The sequence below is a fragment of the Semicossyphus pulcher genome, unplaced genomic scaffold, assembly GCF_022749685.1.
Source record: "Semicossyphus pulcher isolate SPU_LCO1_2020_fin unplaced genomic scaffold, fSemPul1.0.p SCAF_18, whole genome shotgun sequence".
NCBI classification, from domain to species: domain Eukaryota; kingdom Metazoa; phylum Chordata; class Actinopteri; order Labriformes; family Labridae; genus Semicossyphus; species Semicossyphus pulcher.
The window spans coordinates 22,555,434-22,574,107 of NW_027211691.1; the positions used below are offsets into that span (position 1 = coordinate 22,555,434).

Consider the following 18,674-nt stretch of genomic DNA (forward strand, 5'->3'; position numbering starts at 1 on the left):
TTTTTATTTATCAAGTATGGACTAATTACTTGTTAAATTACCCGAAAATATGCTATATCGTGATATAATCGAGATATGAAAATCCTATATCGTGATATTGGGTTTTGGCCATGTCGCCCAGCCCTACTAGCATTATGTGCCAACAATACAACACTGGTTTAAAGCTGTCAGAGGTTAAAAAACACAACATAAACCGTTCATGTAAAATAATAATTAAAGCTAATACTGTGTGTTTGAGTTCTAAGTGTTTAGATTTCTAGATTTGCCATTCATGTTCTGTTCGCACTTGATTTCAGAAATCCTTTCATCCTATATCTAAATATGTATCTCATAACAATATAAGATTGGACATAGAGCAGCTTATTAAGAGGGTTTCATTAATATAACCCACTTCTATGAGGCAGTACTTTGAGTTAAGAGTTATGAAAGTTTATATGCAGAGGCGTTTGTTTAACAAGAAACCTCACCTTTCTTTGAGCTGTTTTATTTAAGATAGAGTCGTATAATAAACTTTAGAATCATATCTGAAAGAGTCACTTTTTTCTTTTTGAATTCCTTCTATTTCTAACTTCCTGTGCATTGACCTAAGTGATGTCTCGGATCTATTTTGCTCCCTTCCTAACAAAAAACAGCTTCCTGTTTCTAAGCGACGTCCTTTTGCCTCTCGACCAGCATCCAGTGACAGTGGCACTTCATTCTAACTTAATGCTTGTTTTACCTGAAGATGTTCTAAGTGTTTCATGCGTCTGATTGAATTGTACCTGTACCTATAAATAGGTGTTTGTTTGTTTGTTGTTCCTCGAGTCTGTCGGGAGACTTGACCCAGCCTATTGTTTGTGAAAGGAAGGAGATTAGTCTGATCAGCTTCACAAGCGGGGCAATCCTCTGACTGTGCGGCACACCCTGGAGGTTCCACAAAATTGGAGGAGATAAATAGGTTGAGAGAGCGGCGCCAGCGATTCAGGGGTTTAGCCAAGCAGACTGTAGTATTTTCACAATGCTGTCGTACGAGGAAACACACAGGGAATCACGGCTGAATGGATTGTTTCAGTGGTTAGTTTCTCTACAAAAAAGGTCGGAGCTTGTGAGCCCTTTTCCGCTCTGGGTTTGTGGGGTGCATGATTTGGCAATTTAGGAAATTAGCATCAGCGTCTCTTTATGTGATGAAGGCTCTGTCCACACAGCCACACAGACAGATGTAAGCTGTCCGGGAATATCACACTTCCTCTGCTTGAGCAGGTGTTAAACTCTCACTTTGGTGAGCCAGAAATATGTCCTGAGATTCAGACCAACAAACTCACATGGCATGATCACACAATTTCCCCTAACCTAAAGGCTTCCCAAGCCCAAAGTTAATTGAACTCATCTTCGTAAATCCCATTTCCAACTGCTCTACACCTGCTTTTAATTTAAATTTGCAAACATTATAGACGAATTGGAGGCCTTTCCCTGAAGCGAGTGATTGATATTTCCTTCTCCGAGTCAACTCGAGCACATTCTCCAACACCTGCAAGAAGACGACTTTGATCACCTTACATAATCCAAGTGTGGTCGGCAGAAAAACAACCTTAAAATCATCTAATAATCATGACACTTCTCGCGACTCGTCTACGTGTCAAACTGAGATCTAAAGATCTGAGAGGTAACTCTCTTTCTTCTTGCCTGAAGTGATCGGGGGTAAGGGTAATTTGGTTTTCAGGCTACAGACGGTACGACTGTCTCGGTAACATTTTAAACGACGGTGCAAGCTGAGGAGAAAAGTTGCCTGTCAAACACACTTGCGCTGTTGAGTATGACAACGGTTGAAGCCCTTTGTGTTAACAGTCGAGGAAATGCAGAACTACACTGAAGTTTCATTCAGGCATCTGAAGCTTCAAAAATATGACAGACTGTAACAATCCCTGCATCGGTTTCTCTCTGCGATGCCAAAACATCCTCACTCTTAACTGGTGACACACAGCAGGTTGGCCTGCATCTAGGCTTCAAAGTGTGACGATCTCCGTTTGCGTCAGTTTGCTGCGTGCAGCGTTCCATGTTCAAGTGAGCAAAATAAATAAGCAGTCTGGTTAGATTGGGGCGGCGTATTATGCTAATTCAAACTTCATATTTGACTCTGATACCTGTGGAGTAGCTTAGCATAATTTACAGTTAAAAAAAAACTTGCTCACACTGGTGCTCTGTGCAGGCCCTTATACAGCCTCTGCCTGAAACGACTCAGTCAGCTCTGTCCCTTTAAGAAACCCCGCCCCTACAAGCCTGCTTTCTTCTGATTGGCCAGCTCTCCTAAGCCTACTGAGGAAAAAGACATAGCGTTCACAGCAGCCTGCATACTGCATACTTTTACCTACAGATTTGAAACTTCACCCACGTTTAGTCAGGACATCCAACATTGTAAAATTATATATATGTCTTAAAATGTGAAACAGCTCTTTAACCAAGGTTTGTACATTACGTGACTAACATTTGTGTGTATTTGTATGTACCATTTGTTGGTAACGTAACATAAAGAGTAGTCAACCTCTCTAAAGAGGTCAACAATTCCATTCCTTTAACCTAGGATTCGTACATCAGCCTCCTGGGTGAAAGGCCAATGTTTGTTTGACCCAACAATCGCCTACCCATAGTGGACTTTAACACTCAGATTCCTCAGGATCCATCTCCGGCGCGTTCCGTGTACCACGACCTCCAGAGTCGATCGCGCCCATTCAAGTCAATGATCATGATTCCACTGCATGCGCTGCAGTCCGTCTCTGGCGCGCCCCAGAAGTGTCTCTCCGCTCTGCTCCGCTAAAGATATGCGCCGGGTCTATTTTTGACAGAGGCCGCTTCAAAATGATTGTTTGTGTTGCTCTGTTTAACATTGATGTTATTATGTGATTTCGCAATTCTCACGCGATCTTGTGATCTCACGAATCTGCTGCACTGCAGATCAGACACACTTCCTGTGGGCGAGGGCTTGCGCCGTCTGACGGACCAGAACTGCAGCGCAGACGGAACACGGACACAGATCCTGTGGGATCAAGGGGTATTGTTTGGTATACTATGGCACCTGACTTATACGCCACATCAACACTATAAGCTAGAGGACGGCATCCAGAAATAACACTATAGGGAGACCTACATATTGGGATGCATTGGGCCACTGGCCATGCTTCTGTTGTTGACACCGAGGTGGTGAGAACAGGCTGCTCATGCACATACAAACACAACAAACAAATGCAGCAACCTTGCATTTCAATCCTTTTCTTACACTTGTGGGTAATTAAAAGCAATAAGCAGCAGGTTTTTAAACACAGATTAGGCCTGAAGGTAATTAGGCTCACTGCAGTAATGACTCCCACTGAGTCATGTGGGCTGGATGGTGTGTCAGTCACCCCCTCCCACAATGTCTCCCAATGTCAACAACGGCCTGCACTTCCAGAACACTACCCTCCAAACGCCATCTGTCCGAACCCTCAGCTTTGATTACCTCGTACCCGAAACGCACCACTCCTCGCACATCACGGCGAGGCAAAAGGTTTGCGAGATGAGAGCGGGAAGCCTCTGATGGTTTTATCGCCTCCTTTACATGCCAAGTTAAACAACCGCAATTATATCTGTGAAGCGGGATCTCCTCCTCGTCCTTTTTCTCTCGGTGTCATATTAGAAAACATGCCTGCACTCGTCAACCCCACTATATGTTGTTTGGCTGCTTAATGAGAGCTGGGTGGAAGATGGAAAATGTCCCATCTGTTGTGTGTTTAATGGCTGGATTCTTGAGCTCTAATCATACAGCGAGAGTGCCAGGATGGAGCAGACAGCACCCATCTGCTGGCCACTGACGGGAAAAAAAAAATCACACAGTTTTTCAACTTGCATCATCGTCAACTCTCTGCAGTCTCGCTGCAGCGGCTTCTGCACACCATTCAGACAAGGGTTCATGAGCACATATGAGGATAAGATAACACAAGAGGAGGCTGGGAATAGCTCGGCTGTAGTGCTTCAAATCGCAATGATTCATAATGGATGATAACAGATTGTTCAGTAAATAAAAAATAGAGAATTTGACCTAATTTGACCCCTGCAGTCCAAAACTTAAAAGGTAGACTTTGGAGTTTTTTCAGGTCTCAAACTGATCGCTTCAAAACTGCTCAGGTTTATTGGGCTGTAATCACATGCCCCACAGAGGGTCCCATTTCCCCTGGTGGGAGGTTTATGTTTAATAGCTCCAGCCTGTAATGTGGAAACAACATGGACGCTATAAAGAAGATGTGTGGTATTTCATTGTTCAGAAGTATTCTGGTTCACCCTACGATAGCAGCAACTAACCGAAGCTAACACTTATTACCAAATGCATGTTAGCAAAAAAAATTATGTGCAATATAAAGTTTCTGTCCATCAACCCCAGATGTTCTTTAGTGCACCATGTTTCTGGGGTAAATGACGTCACGTTTGGCAACTCAGGATGCTGTGTACCAATTTCCTTTTCCAGCATTCCAGCCCCTTCCAACTTTAGGGAAGAACAAATGCATGTTCCGAGTCGGAAAACACATGCACAATGCACATGCACAAGGAATGCAGGGTTAGGCCTTAGGGATTCATACAGTTGGTTCTTGTAAAAAGAAAAAAAAAAGAGGGGAAAATATTCATAACTTTAATATAATTGCAAAAATACATTCATAGCGTATCTTTAAATAAGAGAGAAACCGCTGTTCCCTACATTTAACGAAGCTGTAACAGCAAATCATTGGCTTATTGGCTTGATAAATTACTTGAATGATAAATCAATTCTGGAAATTGTTGATAAATTCTCCAACAGTCGACTAATCAATGACTTATCATTCCAGAAATACTTGCTACATGCTTTTGGGATTTGAGCCATCCTCTGCCAAGCAGACTAAAAGAAAAAGATACAGAGCAGACTCAGGACTAGAATATATTCACATCACCGACAGCACTTCTTCGACAGAATATCTAAGAGTCAAAATTCCAGTTGATGCTACCAGAGTCTGGCAGGCATCAGCGTTTCACACATGCTAAAACACACAGAGCAGGTGGGTTTTACAACAAGGAGAGGGCCTCTGTGCTCTCAGCCACAGAGCAGGGCTGAGGCCATTCACATTAGCATTTCATACACAGATAAGCTTGCTTTCTGGCTGCCAGGTAGATTCCCTCATGAGGGGATGAAGTGCAAGAAATTTAGGAGGGGGTTTTTGCAGATGCTCGCCACATTGCTTTTCAAGTGCCCGCTGAGACCTGTGGGGGGAGTGTTAGCAGCAGCGAAAGACAAATATGCCGTCTCATCGTCCAAATACGGAAGAATAATAACGGAGTGATGTAGACAGCAGCGACGGAGGTAGGGAAGATGAGTCGTAGGGAAGTGTGAGGAGGGTGTGCAGCGTGTTCTGTGGGCTGGAGGGACACTAATGTTGTCACGCCGGCATTTTCTTGTCTTTTAAAATCATTACAAATGCTGTTAAAAGATAAAACCACTGCCGTGTGCCATGAGACACCAGGAAAATAATTTGCAGAACACCTTTCTGGGCAATCTGAGAATCAGGACTTTCTCACTCGGAATGAGATTATGAAGCGCTCACTATTTATTCCGTCTGGTTCGACATCACCAGTGGGGTTTTTGTGATCTGACTCATTTTCTTCTGGTTTTTGTAATTCCTCTGAGGCGTTTTCTTTCACGGTTTTTTTGTCAGGATTGATTTTTGGAGATTTGAAAGATTTGTTTCGTTTTTGTTCTGCCTACTTAGGCCTCGTGTGGTGTCACTACGTTTGTTGATTAAACATCAGAACACTAAATCTAATCAGAATTTTCTTTGAGCCTATTTTAATTCATCATTAAGTTTACCATTTGTTGTGTAGTTCAGCAGCCCTCTAGATATGCTCCAACTATAAGCTTTGGTCATCATCTTTTAGTATAGAGATTCTTGTCTTGATAGTTGATTGATCATTGCTTATTAGGGTGCTTAAAGAGATAATCTTGAAGGTTTTCATTTAAATAAATGTCTGTTAAGTCTCTATCTATCACTGAATGAGGTAACACAATGGTGATTGAGCCTATGGCCCACTGATGAAAGCCTTTGCATTTGCAGTATTACAGACTGGGTTTATTAGGTGTGACTTGTGCGGAAACAATCACAAGCAGCGCCCAGTTAGTGACACGTTTCCCATCAGCCAGCAGTGGTTGGTCTGCCAGAGAGGGTAGGCGGAGCTAAGCGGCTGATTTTCCGCTCTCTGCAAGTGTTGTGAGTAAACAGTAATCTACTATGGCTGAACAAACAAAGAAAAGATGGATGACTACAGATACAACTTCAACAAGAAGTGAAATTCCAAAGAAAAAGAAACAAACTCGACGCTTAGATGAAGCAAACAGTCTAAAAAGGTAAAGCGACCGTCAGCCAGGAAAATCAAGAGTTACAACCGGAGCCAACCGTGGACGTCACACATGTGACACTATTTGGGAAGTGTGCTCCCACAAATACCATTTATTGCCATAGGTGCAAAAGAGAACGAAACTGAGATCTTCAAGATTACCACTTTAAATAACCATTAGCCCCTGATTATGGCTTTTAAATGTCTTGTTACATCTACCAATGGACCAAAACCAACACATATTTAGTAAACTATCAGAAAAGACACAGAAAATCCAAGAACCTTCACATGTCCTCCCCTAGAAAGCCCTCCATAAACTTCAGCTTGTCCAGAACTCCGCCGCCCGGATCATCACCAGAACACCTTCTTCCCACCACATCACCCCCATCCTACAGCAACTCCACTGGCTCCCAATCAACCAACGAATCACCTACAAAATCCTTCTGTATACATTCAAATCTATTCACAACCTCGCCCCTCCCTACCTCTCCGACCTCCTGCACATTGCCACTCCATCCCGCACCCTCCGGTCTTCCTCCTCCATCCACCTCACCGTACCCCCTGCTCGCCTCAGCACCATGGGGGGCAGAGCTTTCAGCCGCTCTGCTCCCCAGCTCTGGAATTCTCTCCCACCTGACCTCCGAAATTGTACCACCCTCCCCATCTTTAAAACTAAACTCAAAACCCATCTGTTCCGCCTTACCTTCTCTCCCTAACTCTCAGCACTGTCCCTCACCCACTCTTAATGTATTTTATCTGGTTTGTTTTTACTCTTGTTTGTGTTTTCTTGTTTGTTAAGCGACCTTGAGTGTCCTGTTCTAAATAAAATGTATTATTATTATTATGTAAAGAGCTTATATCAGTTATCTCAGTTAATCTTTAATATATGAACCGTTCATTTGTGGATTTCAGAATAAGAGATTTTTTTAAATGTTCATATAAATGATTTGAAGAAAACTGTTATTAAATCAATTATCCCCGAAAAACATGGTAATTGACGAATCACTACTTCAAACTAATTAAAAAACAAAAAAGCTGAGACAAGTAATTCAGCTCAAACAACAGCAACACATTTACAACATTTTCTCAAATGTTGGCAACAGCATCTCTGTCAAGGCAAACAGCCTTTCAACAGTTATCAACTCTTAATTCTGGGCAGAGTTGTTATTTAAAAAGAGATTTGCCACATATGAGTGAGATTGTGCTGACATACGAGTTGATTTCACCAGGGATAATTATGCAGCCGCTTAAACTGATGTGATAAATAAATACGAGCTCTGGTATTAGCTGGATGTCAAGCTTGAAATTCGTCTCCTGGCAGAGGGTGGTCGACTTGTTGAGGCGCATTGAGATTCATTTCAATACGGGCAGAGCTGTTTGACACTTTGGCACTAGCTTTGACAGTTTGGCAACAGTGAACTACGGCTCACAAGCGCTGTCCTCGGGGCGAGGAAGCAGGCAGATGTTGCTACAAAGTGAATGGTTCAATCACAGTTCTGGAGACTGTTCTGGGAAAATCTGCTTACACACCGCTCAACTCAGCTGGAACATTAACAGAAACTGTCACAGTGCACAGCCAGTGTTGACAGACAGTTTTATTTCACATATACTGTAAATGCAGGGCAATAGAAACCAAACAGTTCCCCAAAGAGCATTCTTGTTTATTGGCTTATTCCAGCCCGTTCTCATTCCCAAGTCTTCAAATATGTTAGCTTGGTCAGTGTCCCAATGCGTCAAAATAAGAAGCTGTAGGTAGCCCTCTAGCATCATTCTCAACAGCAATTTTTATGTGATGAAAGCCTTTGCATTTGTAGTATTACAGACTGTCTGTGGCGACTTTCGTGGAAAAAATCACAAGCGGCGCCCAGATAGAGACACATTTTCCATCAGCCAGCAGTGGTTGGTCTGCCAGAGAGGGTAGGCGGAGCTAAGCGGCTGCTTTTCCGGTCTCTGCAAGTGTTGCGAGTAAACAGTAATCTACTATGGCTGAACAAACAAAGAAAAGATGGATGACTACAGATACAACTTCAACAATAAGTCTAAATCCAAAGAAAAAGAAACAAAAAAGGAAAAAGGAAAGCGACCGTCCGGAAAATCAGGAGTTACAACTGGAGCCAACCGTGGACGTCACACATGCAGCACTGTCTGGATATCTGGGAAGTGTGCTCCCGCAATTACCGCTTATCGCCATAGGTGCCGCCAAAGAGAACAAAACTGAGATCTTTGAGATTACAACTTTAAGTTAACTTCTGACTTCTTTTTTAGTCACATACTTTTTAATGTAATGTACGTATGTTATTTAACATAGTGTACATCAGTAATGTAACTAGCTTAAGTAAGTTAGTATTTATTCAAACCCAAACTACAATCCTTTGGTGCCTTGTGTTAATAATTGTTTCCCCTCCAAATGTCATAAAATGTTTAATATTTGTCAGTATGCTTTATTTTGAAAATCTAAACATATAGTCCTATTGTGAAACGTACTGCTTTATTTTGAAAGTGTAACAAAAGATTGCATATTTATTATTGCTTCCTTGACCTTGAGGCAAACTGACACCAGAGTGGTACCTAGATAGTCACACGTTGAAGCTCAGAGCCACAGACCAAGCTGCTGTTTGACATGATGTGGGTGTGAAGGTGTCTGTTCGTATACACACCACCTGCATGTGAATATGCATCTACATCATCAAAAATATGTGGAGCTTGACTATCTCTGCTTGTTTATAACATTCAGCATTGAATTCAACCTTTTGCAGAGGTATTCAAGCGGCATTAAATTTCCAGCTGTTGTCCTAACTCTAGTGGACAGCCCCCCGCGGCTCGCCTCTCATCCACCTCAGATCTGTGAATCACTAGGGACACGCTGTCCATCTCCACCCCCTCAACCCAAACCCCCCTCCTTCCTCTCCTTTCTCACACTCAACCTCATAAAGCTTTGGCATGGTCCAATTAACATCTCTTACATTTCCACGTCCCCGGCGCTGCACGAGAGGGGTGAGCAGGTCTGACAGGCGCGGAGCGCACTAATGTTTTATCAGCCCCACACATCAGGGTCTCTCTTTTTACTGTGACACCGACAACTATCTGACGTGACTCGCCTTTTCGCTCTGTCAGGATGCTACACGACTTTTGAGCCCACGATCCACTGGAAGCAATATTTTTAGCGAGAAAATATGTTGTCTTTCAACAGTGAATGAGTAAAATATTCCTGCAGGGTTTGGGCTGGAAATACTCAAAAAGAATCCACAACAATTCATATTTTTAAGACAAACATATTGTTTTCATCCTTTACTTTCAAAATACTTGCACACTGAAGGTCATTTTTAGTGTATCTTTACTGATATCCACACCAGTGTGGGAGTACTTGTGAAAATGTGGTGTTGGCTATTGGCAAGTAGTCTTTGCCAGTCAATGCACCAAACAGATACCATAACTTATTAGCCCCCAAAAATGTGACTTGTTTCGTCCTCTTCTCCACAACAGTAGCCTTCACAGCACTTACATATATCATGGCCGACACTAGAAACTGTTTGGAGCAGCAAAAGAAAATACTGAGCTGCTAGCAGAAGGTTTAATGTAAGCTAGCTAAAAGCCAGCAATCATTCTCTTCCCATCAAACTCTTTGAAGGGGGGGTATTATGTGAATTTCAAGCTTCACCTTTCACTCTGTGATACCTGTGGAGTAGCTTAGCATAATTTACAGTTAAAAAAAACTGCTCATTTTTCTCACGCTGGTGCTCTGTGCAGGCCCTCATACAGCCTGACTCACTCAGCTCTGTCCCTTTAAGAAACCCCGCCCCGACAAGTACACTTTCTTCTTATTGGCCTGCACTTAGTGACGTCACAAAGTGCAGCGTGTAGAAGAAACTAAGGCTGCAGCCTGAGCTGAGAAGCCTGGGGATTACTCCAACATACTTTTACCTACAGATTTCAAACTTCACCCACGTTTAGTCTGGACATCCATCACTGTAAAATGATATGTCTTAAAATGTGAAACAGCATAATACCCCCATTTTAGGGCTTTAGTTTTTCTAAGTAAACAGAATTTAAATTGATGGTTTCCTGACACTCCTCAGAGGACTCAGGACGTCAGGAGGGGCTGGGCGCTGAGCAGCAGCTAACGTAGGCCATACAATTACAGAAACTGTTCAGATACATACAGGGTTAGCAGCATAGCCTACAGCTTTTAAATAATCACAATAAAGTGTATATTTTTCTGTGTCAAACTACTATCAGAGGAATAGTATCAGAATCAGTATCTAGAAGGAAAAATGGTATCTCTCCTGATAGCAGGTGAAGAATATCTATACCAGTGTACCCTGTGTACATAGTTGAATATAAAAGTGTTTGTGAAATGCCTAAAGCTTAGAATGTAAATCTAGAGGGGGGATAAGCATGATAAAGGATCTGCCCATGTGAATAAAACACAGACTGAAACCTCCCGAATGCGACCAAAAGGCAAACCCCACCGCCACGATGCTTTTGAGCGGAGAACAAAATAAAATACTCTGAGGCAGCCCCGAGGATCCCAGGCAGACACGCGCCGCGATTACATAATGACGGTTCATCCTTAAGAGCTATTTAAAAAAGAGAAAGTCTCTGTGCAAACACTCACAAATGTGAGATGGAAACCTGAAACCCCTCTAATAGTACATTAACTATTCATGCAGCATATTGGCAATCAAATGGCTCTGTTTTCATGGTTTGCGAAGACAGTCTCTCCATAAAAGTGAGATCAAATATGCACACAGAAAATGTTTTCCTCTACATCCCACTGCAGATGCATCTGTTCTCTTTAACTTCACACAGTGTTTTTTCCTGCTGCATTACACGTTAAAGCCTCTGCATCTTTTTAACGTCTATATTTAAATCAAACATCCTGGAAACATCTGGTCTTGTATTCTTACATCGTATACCACACTGTGCTAAATCAGGCTCAATCCAGAGCCTCGTTTCAATCAAGCGATGTGTTGCAGATTTTGTTGACGTGAGGGACATTGTGACGTTTTTAAGACATTTTGCGATGCTTGAGAAGTTGTCGCTTAGCATGGCTGACCTATCGTTGGAGAAATCTGTCCCCAAGTCGACAAAAAACAAAAAGAAATTGGTCTCCATTTCAAATGAAAAATCCCTCAAAACGGCCTTATTGTTTGATTCGATTGAGTCAATTCGATGCAACCGTATTTTTATTGTGTTTTCCTAAGGTTGGAGTCACGGTGATGCAATAATAATGCAGAGGCCTTATAAAAATGCTCCATCACGATCAATCTTAGACTTCCTCTCACAGTGCTGAGTGTTCTTTAAGGAAATGCTTTGCTGCCCATTCGTCACTGACGGTGAGAGCAGCAGATGAATCATTCTAATGTTGCTTTCACCCATACTGAAGAAACTCGAGAGTGCAATAATGTCAGTGTGATGCAGACTGCTCCGTGTCCCACTGTGAGAAATGAAAGTCTAAATCAAAAACCAAAAAGAAATGCTCGAAAAGGCCAGATATGGTGAGTTCAAAGTAAAGGACCAGATACTTTCTCTTCCTGTTGGTACGGATGAGTCAAGTCTGCTGGGTTTAAATCAAGAAAACTTACATTTCCTCAAAGCAAGGAAAGCCAGATGCTCCAAAGAGAAGCAGATGGAGCTTCAATGATTGATTGAATAATCGATTGGAAGAAATTAAGGCATGAATGAGTTTCTGTAAATGTGACCTCTAATTGCAGATGAGTTTATTGACATATTTAAACCAGCTTAAAGTCTATAGAATTAAGTTGGAATGACGTACGAATGACCGACACATTCACTTATTTCATATATTTTTCCTGCAATGTTTTGCGCTATTTGTCGCTACAATCCCGGCTTTTATTTTACATGATTGGAATTTATTCCAACAAATTAAATTCCCAACAGCGAGCTATAAAAGACAAGGGCAGAATAAACTGCTGTGTATTGAATTATTGGATATTGAGATGGAATTTGACCCATGTCCTCATCGAAAGACGATACAGTTTGCAGTGTTTGACAACCACAATATGTATCGATAATTTCTACCTGTATAAGAACGATGGCGACAAGTGCACTTTAGTGATATTTGAATAACAGCAGTAGGCAGGATTTGCCACAGACTGATCGATGTCGGTACCTAACTCAAAACAGTGCGACTGAAATCTTTACTGGAAGCAGTTTAAGTGGACACCAGGTCATGAGGAACATATAAAAGGGTCGCACGGGAAAATATCATGAATGATGGCAGAAAATTGGATGTGAATGTCAATTCTATTGAATCTTAAATGGCAAGTCACAGCTGTTCTTCTCCACTAATGCTATTCCCTAAGAGGCACTTTTCCCTTCGATACAGTTTTTCCTGCAAGTTTAATGTCAGAGCGAAATATGTTATACTAGAGTTGGATTAAGCCTTTAGTTCCAAATGTGAAGCGAATTTCTTAAACCTGCATTTCTTTCTAAGCCCTTTTCCCATCGGTCAAAAAACACCCGACTTTTTTGCTTAATGGGAAAGGCTACATTTAGCATTCAGCGGGTCAAATGACTCTGCGGTAGACCCAAGTCATAATTGTCTCGGCTCCGATCGGCATTGATGGGAACAAACACCCCGTGTCGACACGCTATTCCCTGTCCCCTTTCTGGCGCGATGCTATGCTCCATCGGTAACTTCAGCGACTCCTTGTCATCTCAGCTGCAAATTCTGCCCGTCTCCATCCGAGCAGTGCTCGAACGTTGTTCCAAATTTGTTGGCGCCGAGTTTGATAAGTAGACTGAATGAGTAATAGATACAGACTTAACCACTATAACATCGTCTTTGGTGCGTTTGTGACGTCAGAAGCAGTATACTCCACTGGCAATGGGAAAAGAGACAATCGGCATCTTTAAGCGGGTCTGAAAAACCCGCGTGAACGCACTAATTTCGATGGGAAAGGGGTATAATAGCCAGCAGCGGGCCACTGCACTGGCTGAAAAAGAATTCTGATTGTATGACACCAAATGGGAACTTTTCCTATGATTTACTACCTCATTAAACATTGTCCTAATGAGTTTATGGTCTCAGTCCCTTGTTTCAATTCTTTGTCGATACAGCAGGATATCATTTTGTAAATAATGGTCCCATTTTGAGTAAAACTGACGATTAAGCAGGGCATATGCTTTAGGGAGAGGCTAACTGTGACAGACAAGTTGCTACCATGGTGACCTGTCAAGTCAACCAGAGTAGAGGTGAAGCAATAAGTATCCACTGTGTCGTCCAGATTTGGTCATTTCTGGATCCACAAAAAACAAGATGGCGACAGCAAAAATACAGAGCTCATGTTTTCAAAAGGGGGGTAAACAAACCTTTGCTGATGTCATGGCTGCGACGTCTATTTCCATCAGAAAGGAGTTTTGTGTGTTTGTGTATATTCCCATCAGGGCAGCATGTCTGATAAGAAATTACATGACAAAACTCATCCATTTATCTCCATAAGCCACACAATGACAGCCCAGTGCAGCATTAGAAGCAGGGGATTATTTTATCTTGTTGCATCCTGGGTTTAAAAGAAGATGGCATCACTGACAAGAACATCAACACTTATCAAAGCTATAATTCTTACTTGCAGAAAAGCCCTGGCTGCTCTGGCAGCCTCGGTTGGCAGACACAGACAGTGAATGACCACTTTCTGTTTGCTATCTTTGAAGAGACTAATGTTAATGTTTGGAGGGAGGCATGATTCATCTTTTGAATGGCCCTTTCAATGTGCTGTTGGAACAATAATCCACTGTGCTTTTTTTCCTGTCTCGTCTGCTAGTGATATGATTGAAAACACAAATGGCAGCCATCACACAGAAGACACCTGGGGTGAAGCATTTCTGCATGGAACATTACTTCTGATTCATTTTTCTTGCTTCAAGGATTGATTTGGTTTGATCTATAGAAGCATTAAAGGTTCCTAATGAGAGGTACTCCGGCCATTTAGTATTCCACTACCATGAAGCCGGGGGACTTGTTCATAATGTTGCGCATGTGCTCATAATAGTTTCATTTCCCTAGTTGGGAAGTTGTTCGAGGGGTTCATAAGCCTTAACTCAACATGGATGGAAACAAAGATGTATTATGTTGCTCAAAACTAATCTTGGTCACTCCACACGGACAGCAACAAATGGTTACCATCTTTTATCAGATTACAAAGTGCATGTGAGCAAAAAGTTGATATCCATTGATGATCTATACCGCTTATCCTTTTCAGGGTCGCGGGGGGCTGGAGCCTAGTCATGGGACGAGAGGCGGGGGACACCCTGGACTGATCGCCAGTCAATCACAAGGCTCACAGCCATGCAATTACTCCATGCACTACATGCAATTTTATGTCACCAATTTATCTGACAAGCATGCCCTCGGACTGTGGGAGGAAGACGGAGTATCCGGAGGGAACACGCAAACTCTGAACCTTCTAGCTTCTAGCAGCAGCGCTAACCACTGCAGCCCAAAAAGTTGGTGTGCAATCATATCGTTTACCAAAGTTTTGACTTTCAAAATTGTTGTTCTGATTGATTTCAAATCAATGTCCCTGTTGGAAACTAATGCAGGGTTAATCCCTAACATAAGTTAATCTCCAAAAATGCTGGGTCATGACCCCAATGAAATCATAAGACATATGGACAGTTGCCCCATAGACACAGAAGACATGATACTATGCATACACTATGAGTAGTTCTCTTTGGTAGAAAAGGTGAAATGTCCCTTTGAAATCATGTAATCATGACTCTGTGTGGCCATTTTAAGCTTTGATGACTCTTGTCTGATCTAAAGCGGTCCAAAGTTGGATCTTAGAAGAGTTTAACATGGATCGTTCTGCAAACTACTTTGACAGTAACTTCATACTGTTTCTTCCAATGCTGAGCAATGCACACCGTTTCAGATGTCTGCTCTGCTGCAAGCACACTGTGACTGATAATTACACGATTGTTCACACTTGAGTTGACACAACACTTGAGGGCAGGTTTTCCTGTTGCTGGTGTCAAATCATGCATTCCAGTGTTCAGCATGTACAGTTTGGCCTTTATGCAGTTAACATGACGTCTACATCACGCAGTCAGTGTGATGTTCGAACGCTGGAGTCTATTTCTTAGCAACACAGACATTTGCAGCAGTTGCTGTCTTCAGTGAGATTAATAATGGTGTAATTAGCTCAGTGCCCTTTGAAACAAGGAAACATCCACAGGCTGGACAAACAGGCGTACTATTATATCAACAAGGGGTGTCTAATAAGGGTACTGAGGCCACCTTTGTCCTTTTGGAACACCTGCTGGTTCCATTAGATTGTTTTCAGGCAGGAGCAGACCTGTGTTTAGCGGGATACTTCATCTTTTTTGTTGTAGAGAAAAAGCCAACAAGCTTGTGAAGCAAGAGGAAATCAGAACTTCCCATTAGGACCTGACTATTATGGGATTTTTGAGACTGATTTTAGAGGGGGGGGGGGGATTCACCAATTACCGATATGGCTGACGATACAGTGAATTTTTGAGCGGACATTTTCTACGTGGATTGTCCATCGATGTGACTCTACAAAGGTTTCTTAACAAATAATTTCAATATTGAACATTATTATAAAGTATCAACCAATTCTAGCACTAACTAATGCTTAATGCTAAGCTATATGTCCATTAGACAGTGCTGGGAGTATTGTAAACTATTGTGTCAGAGCAGACACAAGTGAACTACGTGATTACACCATTTTTAAATCATTCTTTTCTGCATTAAATGTTCTGTAAGAAAAAAACATACAGACACATATTGCTAAGCATACGCCAATACCGATAAATCATCCTGTATCGGCCTGATAATACTGTTTAAACAAATATCGTTCAGGCATTTGATCATTTTTGCTCTAGTGATTATATTTTGTTGTGCTGCTCAGCAAACTCAGTTTACTGTACTAATTATCTGGAACTCTAATCAATCACTCTCTAATTTCACATTCAGGCCATCCATTAAGTAAAATTGATCAGATAAGCACATTTATCTGCTAAGGTTTTAGTAAGAGCGACTAAATATCATCAAGGCCGCCGTCTTGGCCCTGCCAAACTGTCTATTTGTTACGTTGTATTTATCAAAATCAGATAAATGACTCATGAGAATAATCACTACTTGCAGCCCCAGTTTGAGTGTTTGGGGTTTTCATTGCCAGGGCAGCTGGTGGACTATGATTTTCATATGTTGTCATGCAATTCCAGACTGTTCCACTTGCCAGATTGAATTAGGCAATTTTATGTCCAGTACATCTCAAATTCAAGCACCAGCTATTAGGGCTCATTTGGAACTCAGTCAGCTGCCTCATTTTGCTTTAACAACGTCCACCAAAGTGATGACAGACAGACAGGCTGCTCGGAGGGCTCACGTATCCTCAAGTGAGGCCTTCAACCGAACAGGAGGACGAGATTGACAGGACAGATTGATGTTCTGCTCAGGGTCTATAGAGGCTGACACCATGCACAGTAGGTGTTGTTTTCCAAAGACTGCAGAATTACCACATTTCTGATATTGAAAAAATGTTGATGAAGTTCTAAATATTTGCTGGATTAAGCTTCTCAAATGTAAAGATTTGCTGTTTTTTAAATGTTTATATTCTTATAAACTGACTCTGCATATTGCTGGCCCTTAATGTCATGACTTTGATTAGAAAAGTGAGCAATTACCTGAAAAATAATTGACAGACTGCATAATAATGACTATAATAATATATTATAATTCACTGTAGCCACAGTCCAGTCCACATGGCTAAATAAAGACCACAGATGTAAACCACTGGAACAAAAACTGCAACATATGTCCCCAGGCACCAATTAAAGGGGAGGGGGAGATCATCAAAACTTCTCCCTTAGCACAGCTTTCCAGAACATACATGAGAATAACATTTGCATATTGTGTGCATCACTGTCAGAGCCCACAGCAGCCAAACGCTTCCCACAGAAGAGACATAAGGAAGAAAAAAAACATCATCCACAGCTTTTTTTCCCTCCTGCTTTTGCCTACCAACATGCCACTGAGTCACATGACACTTGCCATCTTTTTTACTAAACATTTGCAAACACATCAGGGAGGTGATCACCTTGCAAAAAAGGAAAAAAAATGCTGAGGATTGGCAGCCACACAATTCTCCCTGTGCTCACCAGCAGCCAATCAATGCAACATTAGGAGGGACAGCTAAGCATCTGGCACTGAATCTTTCTACACACGACTGTCAAAGCGTCTGAGCATTCTAATGACTGAGGCATCCAGTCTAAACGGGTCTTTATTTTCTCTTCTCCCGCTACAGAGAGGTGGCTGTTGCAGGGAGAGAAAGCTCGACTTGTACATACAGAAGCTGCAGTCAATGAGTGGACTCCTGTTTCCTGCAGTGCGCGTAAATTCCAGTCTGGCTACACTGGTGCGGCACGCGCATCAGAGAGATCGGATAGCCTCCAACTCCCACTCTCTCATAGCAGCCTGTCTATCATTCATAACTACACCGAGGCGCTGTGTGCAACAACACCCCAGGAGACAAGACAGAGGCGCGTGCGAGCCAAGCACACTCGTTATAGCCGCAAAATGACTTGAGGGAAAGTGCGCACTCTTCCACTTCTTCGCCCCTCGCGCCTGTTTCTTTATGCTTAGTGCCAAATTCCACGGGGCGCAATTGCTAAAATGCGCACGCAGTCAAACTCGCTGCTCGCGAGCAGAAGAATATTTTTTTTGCCAGTTCTTTTAAACACAACACAGTATAGGCGGGGGCACACGCGCCCGCGCCACAGACAGTCACGCGCACAGGTGCAAACGCAAAACTTACACTCTAACACAGATAACAAATCCAGACAAACTTATTTATCTCTCTTACCTGTCCGCGTGCACTCCCCTGAACACACATGACAGCAGATTAAAGGCGAAAAAGACGCGCTAGTTTGACTTTGTTCTTCATTTCTGCCTTTCCTTCGTCTCTCTTTCAATTTCCACCCCCGTCCGCTGTCATCCTCTCCCGGGCAGAGCTTGACTGCACGACTTGCGAAGAGCCGATACTCTCCCTTTCCTACCCGTGTGTGTTTGTGAATGTGTGTGTGTGAGTGAATGTGTGTGCGTGCGGACGACGGGACGAGCGAGTCGAGCCGGTGCTTGTGTGCGCATCTCTCCTCCGAAGCATCCTCCAATCCTGCCCGGCTACTGCGGCGGCTCAGGCCGAGGAAGGCGCCTGATTGGTCGGTTCGCAGATCAATCCACTGCGATCAGGCTGTCGGACCGGCCTCCCGGTGCTTCCCCCTACCTCTCTCTCCATTATCTCCCTCTCCTCCTCTGCTCCTCT

General features: G+C 42.6%; 1 protein-coding gene across 1 annotated transcript in view; it reads right to left on the reverse strand.

Annotated features, from left to right (window-relative positions):
* The window catches only part of LOC138595571 (cadherin-18), a 95,837-nt gene extending 77,424 nt beyond the window's left edge, over positions 1-18,413 (reverse strand). Inside the window, exon 1 of the mRNA XM_069666866.1 lies at positions 18,216-18,413. The gene's annotated coding sequence lies outside the window, so the exon portion shown is untranslated. The remainder of the gene's footprint in view (positions 1-18,215) is intronic.
* Between the last annotated feature and the right edge of the window lie 261 nt (positions 18,414-18,674).